General features: G+C 38.3%; 1 long non-coding RNA gene across 1 annotated transcript; it reads right to left on the bottom strand.

The window, feature by feature from the left end:
- Positions 1–1,764: 1,764 nt before the first annotated feature.
- On the bottom strand, positions 1,765–4,848 carry LOC142502075 (uncharacterized). Its single transcript, XR_012803641.1, has 3 exons — positions 4,782–4,848; positions 4,391–4,416; positions 1,765–2,071 (listed from the first exon to the last, which is right to left on the bottom strand). It is a non-coding gene; the product is annotated as an uncharacterized LOC142502075 (long non-coding RNA).
- Positions 4,849–8,410: the final 3,562 nt, after the last annotated feature.

Raw genomic sequence — 8,410 nt, 5'->3', positions numbered from 1 at the left:
GTTGTGCCTAAAGTTGGTGGCAAAAGAAAAAGGAAAATTCAAGAGACAACAAGCAGGCCTGTTACTCGCTCGCAAAAGGAACAAAAAAAATAAATGTTATAATTCAGAAAATATGTCTTTGGCCTTGTTTTGTTGACTTCAGATTATCTAATTACTATTGTATGTATGCTGAAGACTGTGTTGTTTCCAAACTTTCAACTATGTTCTTGTACACGTGAAGTTTTGGAAATGTTAACACTCATAATTAATTGTGTTATAAATATTTATGTTTTAATCGTCTGTTCAGTAATGGTCCACCAGGAGCCAGTTGCTAAGTTTAGAGAAGCTGCCATTGACTTTGCAGCAAAACATTGCATTTGGGTGTGTTAATTGATGTAAGAATTGCATATGCATATTAGTCACATGCAATTATAAAAACACCTAAGTAAGTGCAAACATCTTTCTTGTACGTGTACAGCAGGATTATGTGTAAATTATTACTTACCTTTGCCTTGCTTGGCCATTGTAATTTTGTCCTTTAATCATTTGTGTGTTCGTTTCAATAACATCTCAGAATGTATAATAATATATATATATATATATATATATATATATATATATATATATATATATATATATATATATAGTACTATATATATATATATAGTACTATATATATATAGTACTATATAGTACTATATAAACTGGTATACATGTATTTTACAAACTAATACACTTCATGCTTCCTTGTGAAAACACTATTTTAATAATACAGGCCTAATGTTTGAGAAATATCCTAAGTATGAGACTCTAACAGTATTGTGCTTAAACAAATGTTTATTACTTAATTCAATCATGTTTCTCACCATTTAAATAGGTTTCATACAAGGTATACTTAATGCCATCAATGTTGTGTGTACTCCTGCAATATTAAAAAAAATAAAATATAATATATAAATATATATATATTTTTATAAGAGAGATATATTTATATATATATATATATATACACACGTATTTAAACTCATGCAGACAGGGAGTTAACCAGACTTTCACATACACACAGAAATGTAAGCGGGGAAAAAACATTTCTTTTTGCAGGTGTGTTTTTACTGATATGCCTGGCTAAGAAATTTTTTCACACAGTGGTCTTTGTTAGTTTTCAAAAAAACACTATGTGAACGCATTCAAAGTCTAGGGATGTTTTTCACAAACGAGATAAAAGAAGGAGAAATGTTTCTCCCACAGTCCCATATCACGAACCACAACTGTTAACCCAATTAGACAAACAAATCCAATTGGCGTTTGAAATAAGGAGTCAAAGTAGTTAGTTTTGTTGACCTTGACAAGGAAAAACAGGAGTTTGTTAGCCATTCAGCACATTCATTTTGATGAGCAAATAACACAGACCTGCACACAGCTTTTGTGCTACTCAGACATGGCTGATGAATTCGTTAACAATATTAATCCCCTTTTAGGGTATAAGTACATGATCTGTGAAGCCATCTTGAACAGTCGCGGACAGAAAGCAAGCACACGCCAAATCGATGATTTCATTCGAGCAAAATATCCTTATTACCAAGACCGTAAGCATGCACGGAATTTTAATTCCTCAATAAGATTCACTTTATCAAGTAATGACTTTTTTGAACGTGACCAGGATAAGCTACAACACACCTATGGTTTCTGGAAGATTGCCCCGGAAAAACAATTTCTCCTGAAAGACCGCACTTATATTGTCGTGAAAGGCATATTTATTCCTAATGGCAATAGCAATGTATCCGCTACTACTGATCCGTTTGAATCGATACGTGCTGCAATATCTGCAGCCTCCATTCCTGAAACCCACATTGTACAAGAACAAAAGTACTATGATTATGTACCAAGCCTTTCAGCTGAAAATGCATTGGAATGGGAACCCGAAGAAATGAACCTACCTCCCGACCAATTATTTGAAGAAAGCAGTGGCGATTCCTATGAGCGCATCCTGGAGGAGATATGTGCCATACTGGATTCAGCGGTTGGGTTAAGCGTGGATGAAAATGCCTTGCATTTCTGGAGCGACCAGTTGCAGCCAGGCGAAGAGTTAATTCTAGAAGAATGGTAAATATAACAATCGTTATGCGTTGACTCTGCGTTAAAATTTTTTTTTTTTTTGTAACCACCATTTTCACTTTCAATGCGTGGATACAGCGTAACATTGCAGACTGCATAACATGTAGCGATCACAAACAAATTGTTTCCTAATACAATATAGTAGAACCTGAAAGAGTAGTACACATTGCTGACGGAATAAATATACGTACTTTCCTATCCCTTTAAACATATTAGCAACATTTTTCCATTACTCTAACACATACCTGTTTTGTTATCATGCAACATCTACAACATTGAAAACCGGGTCCACCACGTATGACGTGGGACCCTTGTCATGGGCCAAGGCGTCCTTAAAAAGGATTACTGATGTAAGTCCCGCCCCCAAGCGACGTGCGCGCCTCAAAGCCTATTGGCTGTCATGTTTTGTTATAGTAACGGTAACTGCAGTGTGTGATGCGTGCGGCTCAGTGTTTGTAGGCGTACCCTGGGCGTTAGCCGAATGTTAATTGAGTGGGAGGAGTGTTAGCGTGCGTTTCACGCTGGCTTAACATGACGTCACACGTATATTGCATTTGCGCATTGTGTTATCGGCCGTGCTTTCTGTTCAAACACGTCTGTTTAAAAAGAATACAGATGTACTAGTTTAGAACGAATGTAGTTTCGTCTTCATTGTATTTGAAATAAAGATGTTATGTTTACTGGTATTTTCAACATGTATTGAACGCACAACGTACGCTTTGTTTTGCGCATGCGCTAACAGTTAGTGGAGCCAAGCGTGAAGTGCGTGCGCACACAAAGATGTGCGCGCACATCTTTCAGTATACAGGCAACGTTCACTTCTTATACATAGTTATGCCTGCTACAAATTTAAAGAAACATTACATACTGATGAACAGTTTTACTTCTAACATATAAGTGACTGACGTGTGTATCTACACAATCATATAGAGCTGCGTAACGCGTTGTCACGGATGCATATCTAGTAAGGTGCCATCTTTGACCATCATGTGTTTGCTGTATTTCAGAGATGTCGGGGAAGATACAATCGGATCAATGTATGATTTCAGAAGAGTCTACCTTTATATGAGATGATTGTGAGGAGGAGCCACCGACTACTATACTACATATGGAACTAATTTTATATTGCTTGCAGCGCTTATTAACAAACAATTAAAAATGTGATACCCTTATGCCTATATTGCATAAGCACTTAATTAACATAATGATGTTGCAAAAGAGTGCCTCATGAATTTTTATTGAGTGTTCTTTAATGACTACTAACATTTTATGACATGGTGTGTTTTATATATAACAACCATTCCCACTCTGCTAACACATTTGTGTATTCTAATATGTAATGGAACGTATGACTGTCGAAACTATGTAACAATAATAATAATAATATGAGCATGTTCATGTATAGGGCTGCTAGTTGTACGCAGCGATTTACAGACACATGTTTCAGCCTGAGGTCCCTGGCCCGTGGAACGTACAAATGTTTTTTTGCCGCATGAGGCACAGGGAGATAAAGTGACTTGGCCAAGGTCACAAGGAGCCCACACCGGGAATTGAACCAGACTCCCCTGCTTCAAACTATCAGTGCCAGTGTGTGTCTTTACTCAGTGAGCCACTCCTTCTCCCAATGTAAAGGACACTTACAACCAAGTAGCCATTTATTTTTAAAATCTCTTGTTACATGGGTATGTAGATAAAATGGTTTGGGACTGTAGCAAATAATGTTACTGGCCAGATGTTATGGTCCCCTCCAATGCATGATGTTCTGAATATGACATCACCATCATGTTATGAAGTACGTTTCTGTGTATATTTCATTAACCTAACTAACTATAGTTTACTGTGTTTATTAATCGTTTAGCAATACATAGTATAGTCAATATGATGATATAAGCTACCATAATAAAGCTGGTGTTATCATTTGTCGGTGTTATACATGGATCCTACACCAATTGATAGAGACACAAACAGTTGTCTTAAAAAGTGTGTCTATGCTAGTGATGAATGTGCTCCCGTAAGTAAACAAATAAGTACAGTTATCCCCTTTTCTCCAACCACCTCTATATTACATTAATGGAAATTATAAGGAAACATACATAAAATGTGATGAAATGTGAGTAATCATTTTGTAATACAATGCACATGAAAGCTCAAGAGTAGCTAAATGCATATACATGATACAGAAAGTACATATATGTAACATTTGTGTTTAAACCAATATGTTGGGTTTTTAGTTCCAATAATTATAGGAAGATTGAGGTAGCCACATCTTATGAGAGATGTCAGCAAATATACATACCATGATCAGTCATACTGCAAATATACCTATAATGCAAAGGAACAATATATAAATTGCAAACATTGACATGCCATCTTCAGTACCGTAAAGAACACATCAAAGTGTGTATTTGGTGTTAAATGTGCAACACCATGTATATTTAATGACATTCAAAATGTAAATCAGCCTGGTGTACACATCATCTGGATGTACATGTTACACTGCACCAATAACATTGTATGTAAGCATACTAGAAGCATGAATGATTATGGGCATAATATGTGTTTTGTCTTAGCATAAGGAATAACACAATGCTAAAATATTATTGCTTTGTTACCCAAGTTGTATTCACATACACACAACTAAAGTACAATTGAAGAGGGATTATATAACCTGTGCAACAATAACATACCGGTGCCACATCCCTTTGTGCACACAGCAGAGAAAAGAAAGGTGTGCAACCCATATTCATCTGTGTCCTAACAGAAGGTTATATAAAGAAACATTATTGTTAATATAACATAATTAAACTATAAAAGTAGTACTAGGAACATATGAGTTTGTACTTACAAGAAAAAAATGAATTGATGAGATTCTGTCGTGTCTGGCCACCACTGGCTGTTTGTTCATTTTCAGCAGCTACATGGGTGGGATGCTCGTCTACCAAAGCCTCAGCTAGGTCTGACTGTACATTGTGCCTGAGTGCAACATTGTGCAAAATGCAACAGGCAAGGATAATATCAGACACTTTTTGAGGCTTGTATAGAAGAGCCCCACCAGTTCTGTCCAGACACCTAAACCTGGTCTTGAGTAGGCCAAATGTCCTCTCTATAACAGATCTTGTAGATATATGGGCTGCATTGTACCTCTCCTCTGCTTCAGTTTGAGGGTTTAGCACCGGAGTCAAGAGCCACGGCCTAATTCCGTATCCTGAGTCACCTATAATGAATGGAGCACACATAAGCTGACATTAGTGATCAAATTGTACAATGCCAACATTCCTAAATCAACATGTGTTTTGTGTTAGAACATGTAAATATGTACTCACCCAGCAGCCAACCAGGTTCAAAATGTCCCTCTTCGAACGCATGGAAGACTGAAGAGTTCCTCAGGATAGAGGAATCGTGACTGGAACCAGGGAACTTGGGTACCACATGCATTATCCTCATCGTGGCATCACATACCACCTGTACATTGAGTGAATGGTAGTGCTTCCGATTGCGGTACACATGCTCACTCTGACTAGGTGCAATCAAAGCAACATGTGTGCAATCGATTGCACCCAGCACAGATGGTATCCCTGCTATATTATAAAAGCCAGTCCTGACTTCCAGCCACTCTGTTGCCTCTGTAGGAAAATGAATATAATTCCTAGCGCGTCTATTGAGTGCATAGAGAAACTGGGTCAAGGCCCGCGAGAATGTAGATTGCGAGACCCCGCCCACTATGCCCACAGTTGTCTGGTATGACGCGGAAGCAAGATAATGTAATGAGCACAGCATTTTAACAAGCCCAGGGACTGCACGACCTCTGGCTGTGAAAAAATCTAAATCCCCCCTTATCTCCTCATAAAGAGATAAGATTGCTGCTGAACTCAAACGATAGCGACTTACAATCTCCTCCTCACTCATCCCATCTAACAGGGTTCTCTCCCTGTACAGACGCGGACGAGGCACAAGTTGTCTCCTCTGTCTTCTCCTCTGATCTCCTGTCCCTCTACCTGTCCCTCGGCCTGTCCCTCTCCCTGTCCCTGTCGTATCCGCGTCACTGTCACTGTCCCTCGGTGTGTCCCTACCTTGCCCTATATCATTCTCTTGATCAGCAAGCATGTCATAGAAAAGAATGTTCCTGCGTCTCCTAAACATTCGCAACATTTTGAAATGAGTAGCTGTGAATGAGCAGGTAATGTGCGTCCTTTAAATAGGTATGTGATGATGTCAGGTGACATAGTAAAATGCAAGGTGTTACATTAACATAATAAAGTACTTCTGTGGCAAGCTGTGTGCACTTGTTGTTCTAAGTATTTGTTGTGTGTATTCTGCAGGGAATGATGATATTTGGCAATGATGTGACGTGAAGCTTTGTACAAAGATTGCTTGCAAATAAATAGTTGCATGTGCAATGCATGTAACACTTGTGAACGCAAGAGTCAGTCATGTAATGAGACAAAAAGGCTGAGATTGACGTGGGAAAAGTTTTGTGTAACATGTGTAATTATCCATGTTATTGTGACATGTTGGCAACAATGAATAGTCGTGTGCATATGCATGCATTTGTGTAAGGAGGATAGTTGCTATAGAATGAGTTTACAAGGTGTCCCAATGCTGAATTACTGTACATGTGTGTATAAGTTAGGTTGAAGTGCTTGTAATGCAACGGTTACAATGTAAACATGCAATGTGATTGAGCGTCCAATAAGTGACGTCATGAAAATAGGGAGGACCCAAACGTAGATGTAAACATGAGAATTTAGATGTACATGAAGGTTTAAAGATGCGTGACACATTACAAGCATTGTGTAATGTAAAGGAACATGAATATACGGTGTATGTGTGACATGTGTGACATCATGTAAATAATTGTCGCTGAGTTGAGTAAAATGTGTGATATGATGTGAGGTTCTCCTTTAAGAGTGTAGTATAGTATTTTCCCTTGCCACATCATCACATGATGAGTAATGTGACCCGCAAATGCTGAAAACATGTAAAAGTCGAATGTTATGCAAATAAGACACATCAGCTGTGACACAATGCAGGGAATGCCCCTACACTGTAATGCAAATCCCCCTTGTATTGTGAGCAATGAAACGTAAACAGTACTATACTGTTATACGTCCCCGCTCCATTGACTTCCATTGATGTACAGAAGATTTTTTTTTTCTAAGTGCCGTTCCGGCAGCCTTAGCGATCGTTCTCCCGTCCAAAATGCCAACTTTAGTTGGCGGGAGAAATCGGCCATAACATCTCAATTTCGTAGTGCCGATCAGCCCCGATAAGCTGTTTTTTTTTGTTGAATCCAGCCGATTTAAAAAAGTGGCGATCAGTGTCGAAAACAGGCTTATCGGCAGGCGACTGGCCATAACCAAATTATCGGCTCCGAAACCTGGCGATATGAAGCACTTATCGGCGCTTACTGAATCTCAAACCCAATTTTGGCTATAACATGGCCATATTTCCCTTATCAACGCTTACTGCATGAGGCCCATAGTCGTATGTCATATCTTTTTATGCAATATCTACTAATTGGGACAAACGGATACAAATATACACTTTTCATTTTTTCCATTTGACATATCTTGGTCAGATATGTCACACGTTGGTGAAAAACACCATTGAGAAATTCAAAGTAGCTTGAAATAAACATATACTTTTCATAGGCACACAAAAGGACTTGCATACAAAGGATGGTTTATCAACTGTACTGAAAAATATTTAAAAATTCTTTTACTACACATTCTTCTGCCATTAGGCACCTCGCAGCACTGGAAGACACCTTTTAGCTCATTGTCTTGAGTGTCTTCTAGCATCGAAAGGAGCCTTATGGCAGAAGACTGCTCAATAAATATGGCTCAAGGTGTCCCTATAAATTGTACTGCATGGTACTATTCTCTTTTGTGTCTTCTACTGTATATCAGTTGTAGCATTCTGTATATATAACAGCAGCGAATATATAACAAGTATTGTTTTGCATCAATTGCTCAACCTTACAGTAAATATAGGTTTAGAAAAATATTCAATTGGGATGTTAAAGGGAAAGTAAAGAACATTGTAATATAAAGTTGTTTTTTAGATCTAGGAGCAGGACAGGTGATTTTATTGTGTTACTTAATAATTTCTGATACATACTGTAAGTGTAAGTGCTTTAGGTGCTGTCCAGGGGCACAGCCCTTAGAGTGTTTAGGATGGCTTTTCAGGGTGTTCATGCATAGTACCTGAGCTGGGTTGCTGGAAGCTGGGTTGCTGGTTGTCCCAGGGAGGTAGCTTGTCAGTTCCAGTCCCTAGTAGGCCTATAGCCCTCCAACTCTAGCAACAACGCACGACT

Source organism: Ascaphus truei, chromosome 8 (genome assembly GCF_040206685.1).
Source record: "Ascaphus truei isolate aAscTru1 chromosome 8, aAscTru1.hap1, whole genome shotgun sequence".
Lineage (NCBI taxonomy): Eukaryota > Metazoa > Chordata > Amphibia > Anura > Ascaphidae > Ascaphus > Ascaphus truei.
Note: the sequence above shows the minus strand (reverse complement) of the source record. Positions and strands in the feature narration are given on the sequence as shown.